The 17,251-nt window shown below is 35.4% G+C and overlaps 1 pseudogene; it reads left to right on the top strand.

The window, feature by feature from the left end:
• The first annotated feature begins 16,010 nt into the window (after positions 1-16,010).
• LOC143400467 (actin, cytoplasmic 2 pseudogene) lies at positions 16,011-17,016 on the top strand (annotated as a pseudogene).
• Positions 17,017-17,251: the final 235 nt, after the last annotated feature.

Genomic DNA, 17,251 nt, shown 5'->3' with positions numbered 1-17,251 from the left:
TAGGAAGACATTGTATCACTATTTTAATGTATTATTTAAAATATATTGAGGGCTGGGGTTGTAGCTTAAGGTAAAGTGCTTGCCTAGCATACATGAGGCACTGGGTTTGATCCCAAGTGCTACATCAAAACAAAACAAAACAAAACACCTAAATAAACAAAATAAAGGTATTGTGTCCATCTACAACTAAAAAATATTGAAAAATATCAAATATCTAGTATTTACTGAGTGGTATGACTTTTTAAAAAGCTACTTTTCTTTTCCATAACCAGAACCTAGCTTATGCAAAAAATAAGACAAATGTCTTATTTTTGGCCCAAAGTCATCTGTTTCCTCATGACAAGCATTTTCAGGTAAGAGCCCATTTCATTTCACAGATGATAGATTTTAAGTAGGTCTTTAGAGAGCAGAATACATATCTGATATAGAAAAGTTGGATTTATCAAAGAATTGTGTTCATATGAGGTGAATTTTCTTCCATTCCACCTATGTAGTGTGCTGTTGGAAGTCCAAGGAGTTGTGTCTTAGAAGATATTTGGAGACCATTATTACATTTTAAATGGGTATAGCTGAATATAAACAGGTCTCAGTCATTAAGTTGTTTTTCTTTCTCTTGGGAAGAAATCCTTATTATTTCTCCATTGAAATAAGATTGGAGTTTCCATTCCTTCTAAGAGACTTTTAATTCACCTTGGAATCACAGTATCTAACATGTAACCTAGAATAGATGATTAACAAATGTTTGTTAAAATAATTAGCACAATTGTGTTATGCATGGCTACTGAGATTTTCACTTGCCTTTGACTTGTGTCTGACATGATTCTGTGACATTTGACATGAATTTCACTTTTTTCCCCTAGGTATCTTCAGTGTGTTAATGGCACTGTGTTTGTCCTTCCAATTGGAAAGGTCAAGGCAAATTTCCTGGGGTACATTTTATTACACTCCTAGAGATTAAGTACTTACATATGACTTTAATTATTTGACAGATTTACAAATCATTGTTTTCCTCTCTGAACTAGATATTGGCACTAATACAAACTTCTTAAACAATAAAACAATTTAAAAAGTAAAAATTATCTATCTTTATCCATGTAGTATACAGCTAAGCATTGTATATATTTTTGTTCTTTTTCTGCCTACTACTGTTTATGCATTACACACTAGTATTGTTTCTATGATTAGATGCTTTGCAAGCATTTGTCTTAAATTAAATTTCCATATGTTTAAGGCAGTTACTTACTAACGCAGAATTTTGGCATTTGTGTATGTATTTTATTCCACTGCAAAATTCTATAGCATCTGTAATTATTTAATGATCAAAACAGTTACTTGATCTTGTCAATATTGCTATTTCTAACTAACATATGAAAATGGAGATGTCCTTTTTTCCTCTTTCACATATTAATTATCACATGAAATACAAAAACAGAATAAAAAAGTTTTCATTCTTATGTAATTATTGCTTGTCATCCCAACCTGAGGATTCTTGAACTAAGAGGAAAAGCACTACTTTTCCAAACACAAAAACTCAATTTACAGTTAGCTTTTGGGATTATTCTGATAAGACCCTCGCCCAGAAGTTAATCATAGTTGGAACTTCTACATCTCTACCAAGAGAGAACAGTCACCACTGGACTCTAGTTAGAGCAACATATGAAAAGAGTCTATTAAGGTTCTATAATACTTTTTCAATCCTCAATAATAAAAATAACACCATATTCCATCAACACTGAGTCATAAATCTTTCCACACTTTACAAAACATTGTAATCAACATGGCTTTTATAATTAATATCATTTTATTAGTAGTATAGTATTTCAAATATGATTTTTTTTCTACCTGTGGTGCATGTACTGTCTAAGCCTGAATGGATTGAGGCGCTACATGGTACACAGCCAACTCTTAGTCCTCATAGCCCTGCAGTTTGCACTGTAACTTGGATATTTGCTAAGGGGCTCCTTGCTATGCTTTCTAGTATTTGAGCAGCATCTGTCAATAAATAATTTATAGAACTAGTGCTATTTAGAGGAAGCAAATGTGAAGTTAGGAAAGCTTCATGGTTAATGTGAAATTTAAACCAAGCTCAGAAAGGGACATATCAGTTATGGTAAAGGGCAGACTTATTGACTGAAAGAATATAAATGGGTTGGGTATAGCAAGAGAAAAATAAAGAACAGATATAATGAACCATATTTTAGGGAGATTTGAACATTGTGTAGAAGTTAGTTTGTAGAACTGTTAACTACATAGCTATTCCACAAATTTGTGGGGTTCCCTCTGCTTAATCTCTAAACTCCTTTTCAGAGGTCTTGCCATATGACTAATTCTAGCCAATGGAATGTAGGTGTGAACCGTGGTTCATAAAAACATACCGTAAAATCCTGAACTTTCTCTCTTCCCACTTACTGATCTGATTTTGAAAATGACAAGTTGAAAATAGCAGAACCTCCATCTTTATATTGTTCTGAATGACTACATGGAGAGAAGCCCATTTACATGAGCAAGAAATAAATTTCTTCTAGGATAACACAATGAAAGGGTCATTACAGGAGTTATCTAATATAAGAATCTAATGGTCCAAGCTAAGAACTCATAAAAATTACAAGTCTTTTGAATTAAAAGCCAGTAGGATGAAATGAGTCTTTCAGTAAGACCCATCTGAAAAAGAGAAAGAGGACAGTCATAAGCAGAGACTGTAGGCTAAGTTAGATAGAAGACAAACATTCTGAAAAACCAGATATAGGAAAGCAAAGGAGATCAAGCCATGTGATGTGAAGGACCAGTGAAGAGGAAGTTGCATGTAATAGTTGTCAAAATTAACAAAAGTTTCAGTGATGCTGAGGGTCTTAATCTTAAGAAAATGCTGATGGATTTTATGTTGGAGAGATAATCTTGAAATATTAATAATATCTGTAAAATGACAAAGGTAGAAAATAGACTGCAGAGAGTAAAGGAGGAGATGCATAGTATCAGGGGGAAATTAAATAAGCAAGAAGGCCCCTATTATTTTTAAATAAAAATTAAATTTGATCAGATTTAGAATTGATTAATATCTAAACAACCTCTGTGTGGCTGCAACAAAGCTCTTTCATGGTTGGACACTATGAAGCATTTTCCTTTACTCACATCCTGTGTTCTTTGTGATAACAAACTGTAACAATCACAATCACCCTTTTCCCACTAAGATGACCTCAGAATTCTTCTACCATGATCCAGGTGGCAAGTCCCAGTTTTTTAGAGTTGGCATATCTCTCTCTCTCTCTCTCTCTCTATATATATATATATATATATATATGCACAGATGTATATATAATTATTATATACAATTATTAAATATAAATAATTAGTAATTTATATGTAACAATATAAATAATATGTGATATTATTTATGTAATAATAATTATGTATAATTATTATATCTAAAATATATTAGAAAATAATTATATTATATATAATTGTTATTACATATAAATATACATATTTATGATCTTTGTGCTTCATGCAATTCTAGAAATTTTTCCATTTTGAAGGATGAGGAAGGGAGAATGAAGAGTATACAAATACTACTTAGCACTATGTGACTGAGTTGTGTTAGAATTTTCTCAGAAGCATGGCAGTGGAAATTTATTATATTTCTGCAATAATTTCTTATCTGTCAAGCCATTTTCTTATATCAATTTTTTTCTCCATTGGTATCATTATTATGCCACTGTTTTTCAATATTATGCTACAAGGTCATTCTGTCTTTCATCAATGTTCTGTGCTTATCACTATTATTTAATGCTATATCTGTGTAGAATCTTTTTCATGAAGAATCCTATACTGCATGTAGTTCAATAGATTGAATTCCTTTGTCAATTTTTTTTCTTCTCTTAGAAATTTTTGCTATCTGGGACTTAGTTTGAGCTGCAGGCTCTGTGCCAGCTGGACACTGGACTGATTTCCGTGAGTGAAGCCACAGCCCTCATAAGTTAGTATAGAATTACAGTGGTTTTCTGTTTCCCATTAGGTGTTTAAGAAAAAGCACTCAAATGTGATCAGCATTTTGTAACATAAGTTTTCTATAACATTGGTAGCCCCAGGACTAGTAATAGCAACATGGGAAACTCAATTAATGACCATTTTTCCAGAGGCACAGACCTGTGTGAAATTTGACAAGGTGACTACCTTAATTCCCTGTTTAAAATCACATCCGCTACATGAGTAAAACATAGGCTGCCTCAATGATAATCTATTAGAAGTATAATAAAAACTTTTTAAAAAAATGTTAACTAAATGGTCACTGGATGAGAAAAAGGAGAGAGTAAGATAGAGAATCAAGTACTTCATCCATCAAGAAACATGAAAACCAGAATGTTATTAGGACTCAATATACTATTGCCTGAATTTTGATTGAACCAGGAAATTTATAAAAAAAATCTTGAATGGGGTAGAATGACATAAAGATATTTAAGAACTGGATCTGGGACAGAGTATACCATCTATTTTGTTTCTAGTTGTTCATTCTTAGTTCAATTATCATGATAAGCAAACTAGTATTTATTATGCTTATTATATGTCAAGCACTGTTAGGAATGTCTTTTATGAATTTTCGACTCTTTTCTAATACAAATATACTTAGAGAACCTATTAAGTTAGTTATCTTAGAAAGAAAATATTTTAAAAGAATTTTTATGCTTTTCAACAAATGGTGCTGGGAAAATTGAAAATCCATATGTAGCAAAATGAAACTAAACCTCTATCTCTCATCCTGCCCAAATATCAATTCAAAGTGGATCAAAGACTTATGCCCTAGAACAGAGACCATGCACCTAATAGAAGAGAAAGTAGGCCTAAATCTTCTTTATGTAGGCTTGGACATGACTTCCTTAACAAGATTCCTAAAGTGTAGCAAGTAAAATCAAGAATCAGCAAATGGGATGGACTCAACCAAAAAGCTTCCTCTCATCAAAGAAAACAATTGATAATGTGAGAAGAGAACCTACACAATGGGAAAAAATCTTTAACACATGCCTCTCAGATAGAACACTAATCTTCAGGATATATAAACAACTAAAAAACAAAACAAAACAAAACAAAAAACTTAACACCAAATAAACAAATAACCTGATCAATAAATGGGCTAAGGAACTCAACAGACTTCCGTGCACAGAAGAAATACAATTGATCAACAAACATACAAAAAAAATGTTTAACATCTCTGGCAATTAAAGAAATGAAAATCAAAACTACTCTTAAGATTTCGTCTCACACAAGTCAGAATGGCAGCTATCAAGAATACAGACAACCATAAATGTTGGTGAGGATGTGGGGGGAAAGGCACACTCATACATTGCTGGTGAAACTGCAAATTAGTGCAACCACTCTGGAAAGCAGTATGGAGATTCCTCATAAAACTTTGAATGGAACCACCATTTGACCCAGCTATCCCACTCCTCAGTTTATATCCAAAGGAATTAAAATCAGCATACTATAGTGATGCAGCCACATCAATGTTTATAGCAGCTCAATTCACAATAGCTAAACTATGGAACCAACCTAGATGCCTTTAAGAGATGAATGGATAAAGAAAATTGGTGTATACATATAGAATATTACCAGAATGAAATTAACGGCATTTGCTAATGGATGAAGCTGGAGAATATCTTGTTAAGTGAAAGAAGCTAATCCCCCAAAACCAAAGGCTGAATATGTTCTCTGATAAGTGAATTCTGATCCATAATGGGGGAAAGTCTAGGGAAGAATGGAGAACTTTGGGCAGAGGGGGGTGGGGGATGGGAGGTGTTATGGGGGGGTGGTAAGAATGGTGGAATGAGACAGTCATTACTACTCTATATACATGTATGATTGCATGACCAGTGTGATTCTGCATTGTATAAAGCCAGAGGAATGAGAAGTTTTGTTCCATTTGTTTAGAATGTGTCAAAATGCATTCTGCTGGGTCTGGGGTTGTGGTTCAATGGTGGAGAGCTTGCTTCCCATGTGTGAGGCCCTGGGTTTTGATCCCCAGCACCACATTTAAATAAAAAATAAAGTAAAAGAAAAGTATAAAAATGCATTCTGCTATCATATATAACTAATTAGAACAAATGAAAGAAAAAATATGTTTAATAACATACATAGAACTTTGAAACTTGGCTCTCCTTGAAAAGTAATCCTAAAAAATCTTAAATTATTTGCTGTAGTGCATTGGAATCACTGAACTTGTGTGATTTTGTTATTATTCTTTGTCAGGTAGCATTATTTTCTTTGTGAGTGTGATTTTTTTTTTCACATTAGCTGTGGGAATCAAGGAATAAGAATTGTCCAAAGAAAAATTATTTTAACTAAAGAACTGCATTACTCATTTCATCATCAAGAGAAATTTTATGTAAGGATAAGGGATACTTCTTGATTCTATATAGATTCTCATTATTTGAAAATATTAACATTCACTGATTCTGATATTTCTTCAGCTTTATAGAAAGAATGGCACATAGGTTTCACTAAATGAATTTCTGAAGGTAATATTTTTGTCTCAAGCGAAAAAATGTTTGGATTTTCCATATGCTATATGTTCTTTATCTTTTTTATGTTTTCATTTTTAAGAATTGCAACTCTTTTTATTTTTTGATGCTGCATTTTAGATAGATTTTTTCTCCCAGTATTTAAAAATAATACCTTTGTGTCATTTATGTTCATTTTTTGTTTGTTTTGTTTCATAAAGCTATATAAACTTGCCCAGTTATAACTCAGACATTAAATAAAGAAAGATATTGGTTTCTAGAAGAGTTGGCCTTTGAAATAATGTTGAAATAATATATTAACCTTAAAAGAATAACACAATTTTAAATATATTTCAATATATAGATGAATGTAGTCTTGTATTTCAAGTTTCTAGGCAGTGCTAGAGAGGGCAAAGAAGGTCAATTCCTTTCTCCACTGCCATTCACCCTGTCCAAACCCAAGGAGAGGCTTTCAGGGAAATTATAACTTTTCATTATAATTTGGTATTATGAGTGAAGATTCATATATTGCTTGTTATGGTTTAGCTTGGATGTCCCCCAAAATTCATGTGTGAGAAAATCCAAGAAATTTTAGCAGTAAAATGATTGAATTATGACAGCCTGGACCTAATTGGTGCAATAATCTGTTCATAGAGATTAACTTGGTGGTAATTGAAGACAGGATAGTGTGTGACTGGAGAAGGTGGGTCCCTGGGGGAATGCCTTTGGGGGGTATATATTTTGTCTCTCTGGTGTGTGGAGTTGATTTCTCTGCTTCCTGATGATCACGTACTGAGCTGCTTTCATCTGCCACATACTCTGCCATGATATCCTACCTCATCTCAGGCCTCAAGGAATGGAGTCAGCCATCTGTGAACTGAGACCCCTGAAACCATGACTCCCATAATAAACTTTTCTTCCTCTAATTGTTCTTGTGAGTACTTTTGGTCACAGCAGCAAAAAAGTTTACTGAAACTCTGCTTGTGGGAGTCAGATCTTCGAAAGAGATTTTACATTTTCTTAAAACCATCCTGGGTTCCTTCCTTTTGTGCTAAAATGTAGTAACAATGGTTTAGATAGCAATTTCTTAATATTCTGTAATATTTCTTACAGTGTCTTAGGAAATTGAATATTGTAGCTCAGTGCTTCTCAAACTTTAATGTCTTGTAAGAGTCACTGGGGGAACTTGGTGAAATGCAAATTTTGATTCAGTAGGTCTGGAATGACACCTGAGATTCAGTGTTTTCAGCAAGTTACAGGCAACATTGATGCTGCTGCTTGATTTTTCATACTTTGAGAAGAAAAGCTGTAGAAAATGACAAGGTCCCAGAAAGATAGCCTTAATTTCACTCTTGCACTTCAGTGACCATATTCCTCCATTGATTGTTTGCATTTTGTTCTCAGTAAACATTCTGGTACCCCTGCTCAGGATTCTCAGACTTGCTCTCCCCTCATCACCTAGCTCGTGACTGTATTTGCATCTCAGTCTAAGCACAATTATCTGTGGGAAAACTTCCATTGCTTTCAAGCTGGGGCTAGTGATTGCCATAGCATATCTGTTAATTATTTCACTTATATATGCATAGGAATATCTACTTTCCCTATTAGATGGTAAAGTCCATGACATGAAGAGGTTCTTGAATCCAGAATTTATACTTGTCCTTAGAAGTCCCCTTAGGACATAGTGAGCAAAGACCCTTCCCTGAATGTCAATCTCAGAAGCTTCTGCCTTTGGAGTGCAATATTTAAAATGTATTAAGTCTACCTCTAATATCTGGCACCTGTCGGTACTCATGACCAGACTGGAATGTGCATAGGTCCTGTCCCCATTTCACCTCTGGCCATTCTTTAACCCCATATCATCTTCTTCATACACAAGTCAATCAGATACTGGGATAGTTCTGGAATTTGTCTTTATAGGGTTATTCTATGGCTCCCCACTAGCCTAAGTGGGATTTCTTTGAATCTTGTGATTAAAGGCTGCCAGAATGATGCTGACAGCTGATTCTTGGTGATTCAAATTATTTAGATAAATAGCATGCTGTGTGGAAAATAATTTTGCTCTGGTCCTGAACACACTAGAATAGTTCTATCCATTTCCATCATTGCTATGTCTTCCAGCTATGCCAACATAAAATGAAGAAACAATAAATTTTTATAAATAAAATGATGCAAACATTAAAAAAGAAAATGGAATGAAAGCAAGAGATGACCCTTATCTCGGTACAGATAAGCATGAACTTGGGTTCTCAAAGTATTCTGGGCTAGCAGGTGAGATGGTGAAGTCATGACACAAAACCCACATAGGATAGTCTCTTAGGAAATATGGCTCAGGTAGCGCTCTCAAATTCTACCACAGTAAAGCCCAGCTTCACATTTCTCTGGAGCTTTCAGTATTTTCTTAACTCTTTTTCTGTTGCACTGATACCACAATGTGTGCTCCATATGTGAAAGCGAAGTTAAATCAAAAACTGCCTTTTCCCTCCAGAAGTCTGCACTTACTATATTGAGCTGTAACTGTGATATCAGAAGGTAAAACTACATGAGTAATACAGTCTGACATGCTGAGTCATAATTGGGTGCAAAACAAATGCACTGCTCCTGAAAATGACTCCTAAAAGAACATCATTCTTAACCAACATCTTATGCTAATATTATCTTAGAAATCTTTTCACTATTAATCTAACTTGAAACAATATGCTTTCTTTTGCTCTTTCAGCCTCAAGGACTGAGGACCAAAAGAAGACTCTCATGAGTGGGACAATTTTTAAAATGAGGTTGCTGAAAGATCAGGCATTTTTGGGGGGGGGGGAGGGGGGCGGGTAACCGGGGTTGAACTCAGGAGCACTCCACCACTGAAACACATCCCTGGTCCTATTTTTTTGTATTTTGTTTAGAGAAAGGATCTCACTGAGTTGCTTAGTTCCTTGCTTTTTGCTGACTTTTAACTTGCTATCCTGTCTCAGCTTCCAGACCTTCTGGGATTACAGGCGTGTGTCACTTCACCTGGCAAGACCAGATATTTTTGTTGGAAGTTTCACAGTTAAGAAAATATCACTAAAGACCAATCAGTCTACCTATATGCCTGCCTTAATTTTAGATCCATCTATGCCATTTTCTCTCTGAACAACCTTGGAAAGGCAAGAAAACCCAAAATACTGGTATCTGAGCTTCCCTCATTTATAAATTGATAATAGATTTAAATATTGGATGGTCCTTTCTGTTCCAAGGTGGGGCTAGTGATTGCCATAGCATATCTGTCCATCAGATAATTATTTGCTCTTCTCTTCAGTGCAGGCTGAGCTTCAAGGCTGTGGTCCCAGAAAAACATGGATCCAGAGTTGAGTACACTGATTAATAAAGCAGTTCTGTGGGGCCTGATCTTCCCATAGGTCATCTTTACTTTGGAGGATGCTGAATTAGGACATGAACTTGGCTAGATTTAGATGTTGCTATAAAAATTAGAAAATTAGGTGAGTTGAGGTTGCTGGTCCATGATTTATCACATTTATTTCCTAGGCACTGTTTCTAAGATCAAGGAAGACCTTTGAGTCTTCTCTTTATACTTCATCTCTATTACTATCACCTCACCATCATCATGACCCTGGTATTGCTTCTTACTGTTCTCACTGCTATGCCATTCTTCCCCTTCTACTAGAATTCATTCTCCAGACACTGGCCAGAGTGATTCTGTCATTTTCCCCCTCTGAGGGTAAGTTGACAGCCTCCTCCCTCCATTTCTGTGCTTCGGAGGTACTAGCTTCTCTTGAGTGCATCAGAGGCACTTCCTTATCTTCTGTATTCTATTGGAGTTTGGTTGACTGTGTAGACATTGGCAGGGAATCAATGGGTGGGAGGAGAAAAAAAGTTGGAGTATATTTACCCCCAAGATTCCCTCCCTACCAAGGAACTTTATGGTAGGGACAGGAGCCCCTAGTAAAAGTTCAGTTCAAATTGTGATGCCCTCTCCTTTTGCTACAGTTATAACTCTTTCCAAGTTCTAGAAACTCCTCCTCTGTCTCTTCACAAACTCTTCCTCTGTCTCTTCATGCCTAGGGGTGGTAGTAATGCTTCCTCAGTATTGCTAATAACATCTCAAATTCCCCATATTTCCTGCTTAACCATATTGTTATATTTGTAAATCATTTCTTCATCAAATTCTTTTAAATTAAGCCAGTCATAAAGTTCATATTTCCTGCCAGGTTCTTAACTAATACAAGATAGAGAAAAAGATAATTCATGTACCATAAAATTCATCATTTTGAAGTATAGTATTCAGGTAGTTTTGGCATATTCACAAGGTTGTAAAACCATCATCATCTAATGTCAGAACATTCTTAATGCCTTAAAAGTAAATTTTGTATCCATTAGCAGATGTTCATATTTACTTTTATATCCCTACTCTCTGAAAAATGCTATTCTGGACTTTTCATATATTTGAAATCAAGTAATATGTGGCCTTTTGGTCTGATGTTTTAGTTATGTACCATGTTTCAAGATCCATCCACATTAAAATATGTGTCAGTAATTCATTTCTTTTTACCAACTAATGATATTCCATTGTAAGTATGTTATGGTTTGGATGTGAGGTGTCCCCCAGAAGCTCATGTATGAGACAATGCAAGAACGTTTACAGGAGAAATGATTGAGTTGTGAGAGCCTTAACCCAATCAGTGAATTAATCCTCTGATAGCACTGAGTGGTAACTGAAGGCAGGTAGGTTATGGCTGAAGCAGGTGGGTCTTTGGAGGCATGCCTTTGGGGTATATATTTTGTATCTGGAAAGTGGAGTCCCTTTCCCTGCTTTCAGATTATCATGAGAACCACTTTCCTGCGCCACACTCTTCTTCCATAATGTTCTACTTCACCTGGAGGCCTGAGGAATAGAGTCTGCTGTCTACAGATTGAGACCTCTAGAACTGTGAAGCCCCAATAAACTTTTCCTCCTGTATAATTGCTCTGGTGAGGTCTTTTAATCATAGCAACGAAAAAGCTGGCTAAAATCAAGTATCTGCTATATTTATTATTTTACTTATTTTATCCTCCTGCCTCAGTCTCCAGAGCCACTGGGATTAGAGGTGTGAACCTAGCCTCTAGTGTTTTCTTTTTCTTTTTTATTGGTTGCTCAAAAAATTACAATGATCTTGACATATTATATATCATACATTTGATTCAAATGGGGTATAAATTCTTATTTTTACCACGTGTACAAACTGCAGGATCACATTGGTTATAATTCCACGTTTATACATACTGCCATACTAGTGTCTGTTGTATTCTGCTATCCTATCCCCTTCCTATCCCCCCTCCCCTCCCCTCCCCTCCCCTCCCATCATCTCCCTGTACCCCATCTACTGTAACTCATTTCTCTCTTTTTCCCCCCTTTCCCCTCAAATCCTCTTATATGTAATTTTGTATAACAAATAATTCATCAGTTGATGGACACTTGCGTCATTTCCACCTTTGAACTATGATGAATAAGAGTAAAAACATGTTTTGAATTCTCTTGAGTACATATCTAGAAGTAGAATTGCTGGATCATATAACTCAATGTTTAACTTACTGAGGAGCTGAAAAACTACTTTTCATAGTGATTGGACCCTTTTATAATTCCTCCACATCTCTGCCTCTACTTGTTATTTTTCTGATTTTCATTTGGTTTTTTGATTATAGTATCTAGTGGGTAGCTGTTCTGATTTTTACATGCATTTCCCTAATGATATGGAGCATATTTCTATATACTTATTAGCAATTTGTGTAATTTCTTGAAAAATGTTATTAAAATCCTTTGCTCATTCTTTAATTGAGATAATTGCGTTTTATTGTGTAATTATAATAATTGATTCATTATTGTTGAATTGCAAATATTTTCTCCTACTCTGTGGACTGTTTTTTTCCAATTCCTTAGTGGCATCTTTTGACACACAAAAGTTTTCAACTTTGATGAAGTCCAATTCATCTACTTTTTCTTTTGTTGCTTGTGTTCTTGCATAATATTTAAGAAATTAATGTCTAGGCCAAGGTAAGAAAGATTTATAAAGAGGTTTTTTCTAAGAGTCTTATGGTTTTATTTCTTACATTTAGGTCTTACATTTTGAACAGATTTTTTTTTATCTGGTGTGTAGTTATGAAAGTTCATTATTTTGTATATGGTGTTCAGTTGTTTGAAAAATAATTTTGTTGAAAACACTACTTCTCCCCATTGAATGGTCTTGTTAACCTTGCTGAAAATCAAATGACCATAAATAAATGGGTTTGTTTTGGTACTCTCCAAGTTTATGCTATTGATGTATGTGTCTATCCCTATTGCAATACCACAATGTATTGATTATTGATACTTTAAGGTTTGAAATTTAAAAAATCATGAATTATACAGCCTCCCACCCCTTTTAAAGAGATTGTTTTGGCTCTTCAGGGATAATTACCATTCCCTAAGGCTTTCAGAATCAGCTTACCTATTTCTATAAAAAAATTGCAGTTAGAAATTGGATAAGGAATTTGTTGAATGTATAGATCAATTTAGGGCATAGTAAATCCAATACCAGGTAATATTGTGTTTTAAAGTATAAACACAGAATCTATATTTCTATTTTATTAGTATTTCAGTTTATTTCAATAATGTCTTTTAGTTATCAATGTAAATGTCTTAGGCTTCTTTGATTATTTTTCCCCCTTTCCTTCTTTACTCTTTTTTTTTCTTTCTTTTTTTAAAATTTGAGACTGGACTCCATGTTTCCCTTGTAAGCTTTGAACTAGGGATTCTTGCATCTCCTTGCAGATAAGATTACATTTATGTGCCACCTGACTTGGTTAAATTTTCCTAAGTGGTTTGTTCTTATGCTATTGTAAGTGGAATTATTTTCTTAATTTCATTTTCAGATTGCTCATTGCTATATATAGAAATGCAATTGATTTTTTTGTACGTTGATGCTGTATCTTGCAACCTCGCTGAACTTGTTTATGTCCAATGTCATTTGAAATGCTAATATACTGAAGCTTTATTGTATAATAGTGAATTATTCAGAGTAATGAGCTAGATTTAGATATGATAGTTTTTTCAGAGAATCCACATTTAATAACAATATGTTACATTGTGAAAGATGCTTTAAAAAGCCTTCAGTAGTTATCTTAGATGAATAAAGTATTTACTGAATACTATTTTATGTACATTTTGCACATACACATTTTATTCTCATCACACTTCTATGTGGTAGGTACTATAATTATCCATATTTTACAAATGATTAAATTGAACAAGGTGACATGGCTAGAAACCAATATTTGAAACCTAGCAACCTGGTTCCTGAGTCCATGCTTTTAAGCAACCTGGTTCCTGAGTCTATGTTTTTAACCACTATGCCATGTTGTCTGTTAAAATGAGGAGTAAAGAGATCGGCAGAGAAACTTTTCACAGTGGCTGGAGTGAGGTTCGAATTTCTAAAGTATTTTCATCACCCTCTCTCAATGTCAAAGAACACCAAAAGACTGGACTGCCGTGAGGATTTTCAAACAAACTTTATGGAGAGTGGAAACATCCTCTGAACAAAATCAGTGTCATATGCCTAGTTTTTCGTATTTTGGAAAATAGTCTTTCCATTTTAGAACAGTTTGAGGAAATTGTGAAGATGATACAAAGAGTTTGTATATACTTTTCTCTTTTATGGTTTTCATAAATCTATTGTAATTCTAATCCTTCTTACTGTTGGTAGTATATGTTTTTCTCCACCAAGATTTTCTATTTGTCCTTGATTTCTGTGGTGTGAATATAAAATCTACATGTAAATATCCAATACCAGGTAATATTGTGTTTTAAAGTATAAACACAGAATCTATATTTCTATTTTATTAGTATTTCAGTTTATTTCAATAACGTCTTTTAGTTTTCAATGTAAATGCTTTGGGCTCAATGTTCTTGAGTTTCTAAAGTCTGTGGTTGGATGTTTGCCATTAATTCTGGAAAAGTTTTGGCCATTATTATATCAACATTTCTGTTTATTGCCTCTTCTTATTTTGATATTCACCTTTTATGCACACGCACATACACATATATATGGCAACTTTAGGAATTGTCATAGAATTCTTAGGTATTCTATTCTAGTTTTTTTCATTGCATTTCAGTTTGGGAAGTTTCTATTGACCTACCTTCAATCTTACTAATTCTTTCCTTTGCCAGGTGGGGTCCATTGATGAGACAAGCAAAGTCATTCTTCACTTGATTTATCTTTTAGAGTCATTAAGGTAGATAAGTGACAAATAAAATTTGTGTGTATTTATGCTATGCAGACTAATATGTTTTTATACACATACATTGTGACATGATTGCCACATCAAGCTAATTAACACTCATCACCTCACAGAGTTGTCATGTATATAACATTTAAGATCTACTTTCTTAGCAACTTTCAAACATACAATAGAATATCATTAATTACAGTCACTAGGTTGTTCATTAGATATTTTGAGCCTTATTTATCCCATATAACTGAAATTTCGTTCACATTAACCAATATTTCCTTATTTCCCCCAACATCAGGCCCTGGCAATGAGCATTGTACTCTCTGCCTCTTTGTGATTTGATGTTTTCAGATTCTATGTATAAAAGAGATCATACACTATTTGTCTTCTTGTTCCTAGCCAATTTCACTTAGCATGACCTTCAGGTTCATTCACATTGTCAGGAGCAAAGTACTTTCTTCTTTTTCAAAGATGAATAATATACCATTGTGTTCATAAACCACATTCTTTTTTCTATTCATCCACTAATGACACTTAAGTTGATTCCATATCTTGGCTGTGGTGAATAACGTTGCAAGGGACTGAGAATGTAGATCTTTCTTTGTAATACTAATTTCATTTTCTTTGACTAAAAACCCATAAATTGGATTGCTAGATTATATTATAGAAAGACCCATAAATTGGATTGCTAGATTATATTATAGTTATATTTTTAATTATTGAAGAAAATCCATACCATTTTATATAATGGCTAAACTAATTTACAATCCCATCAAGAGTGTACACAGATTCTCTTATTGTCATATTCTCACCAACCCATGTTAATTTTTTTTAAGAGTATCCATTCTAATAGATGTGAAGTGACGTGACATTGTAGTGAATCTCATGTGCCTTCCCCTGATCTGATATGAGGCATTAGTTTCCTACCCTTCTTGGCCATTTGTATCTTATTTTAAATAAATGTCTATTCAAATACTTTTTTACATTTTTAAATTGGGTTATTTGATTTCTTTTTATTGACTTGCTTTTCTATATATTTTGAATATTAACTCTTTTTGAGGATGTATAGTTTGCAAATCTTTTCTCCCATTCCGTAGGTTGTCTCTGTATCTTTTTGATAGTTTCCTTTCCTGTGCTTCCATTTTAGTTTATTACAATTCCGTTTTCATGATTTTGTTTTTGATGTCTGTGATTTTAAGATTATATCCAAATGAATTATGACTCAGTTCTATATAAAGATTTTTCTCAGGTCTTACGGTGTCTGTGTCAATCACTAATTGCTGTTAAATGTGTGGTGACGAGGCCCAGAGCAAGAGAGGCATCCTGACCCTGAAGTACCCCATTGAGCATGGCATTGTCACCAACTGGGACGACATGGAGAAGATTTGGCACCACACCTTCTACAACGAGCTGCCTGTGGCTCCTGAGGAGCACCCTGTGCTGCTGACTGAGGCTCCCCTGAACCCCAAGGCCAACCGTGAGAAGATGACCCAGATCATGTTTGAGACCTTCAACACCCCAGCCATGTATGTGGCCATCCAGGCTGTGCTGTCCCTGTATGCCTCTGGCCGTACCACTGGCATTGTGGTGGACTCCGGTGATGGGGTCACCCACACAGTGCCCATCTACGAGGGGTATGCCCTTCCCCACGCCATCCTGCGTCTGGACCTGGCTGGCCGGGACCTGACAGACTACCTCATGAAGATCCTGACTGAGCGTGGCTACAGCTTCACCACCACAGCCGAGCGGGAAATCGTGCGTGACATCAAGGAGAAGCTGTGCTACGTTGCCCTGGACTTCGAGCAGGAGATGGCCACTGCAGCCTCTAGCTCCTCCCTGGAGAAGAGCTAGGAGCTGCCTGATGGTCAGGTGATCACCACTGGCAATGAGCGATTCCGCTGCCCTGAGGCACTCTTCCAGCCTTCTTTCCTGGGCATGGAATCCTGTGGCATCCTTGAAACTACTTTCAATTCCATCATGAAGTGTGACGTTGACATTCGCAAGGACCTCTATGCCAACGCAGAGCTGTCTGGTGGCACCACCATGTACTCAGGCATTGCTGACAGGATGCAGAAGGAGATCGCAGCCCTGGCACCCAACACAAGGAAGATCAAGATCATTGCTTCCCCCTGAGCACAAGTACTCTGTGTGGATTGGCGGCTCCATCCTGGCCTCTCTGTCCACCTTCCTGCAGATGTGGGTCAGCAAGCAGGAGTACGACGAATCTGGCCCCTCCATTGTCCACCGTAAATGTTTCTAGGCGGACTGTTACTTAGCTGCGTTACACCCTTTCTTGACAAAACCTAACTATGCGCAGAAAACGAGATGAGATTGTCATGGCTTTATTTGTTTTTTTTTTTTTTTTCCTTTTTGTTTTTGTTTTTTGTTTTGGCGCTTTTGACTCAGTATTTAAAAACTGGAACGGTGAAGGTGACAGCAGTCGGTTGGAGCGAGCATCTCCAAAGTTCTACAATATGGCCGAGGACTTTAATTGTACATTGTTGTTTTTTTTAAATAGTCATTCCAAA

This window comes from Callospermophilus lateralis, chromosome 5 (genome assembly GCF_048772815.1).
Source record: "Callospermophilus lateralis isolate mCalLat2 chromosome 5, mCalLat2.hap1, whole genome shotgun sequence".
Lineage (NCBI taxonomy): Eukaryota > Metazoa > Chordata > Mammalia > Rodentia > Sciuridae > Callospermophilus > Callospermophilus lateralis.
The sequence above is the reverse complement of the archived record's forward strand: the minus strand, read 5'-3'. Positions and strand labels throughout refer to the sequence as shown.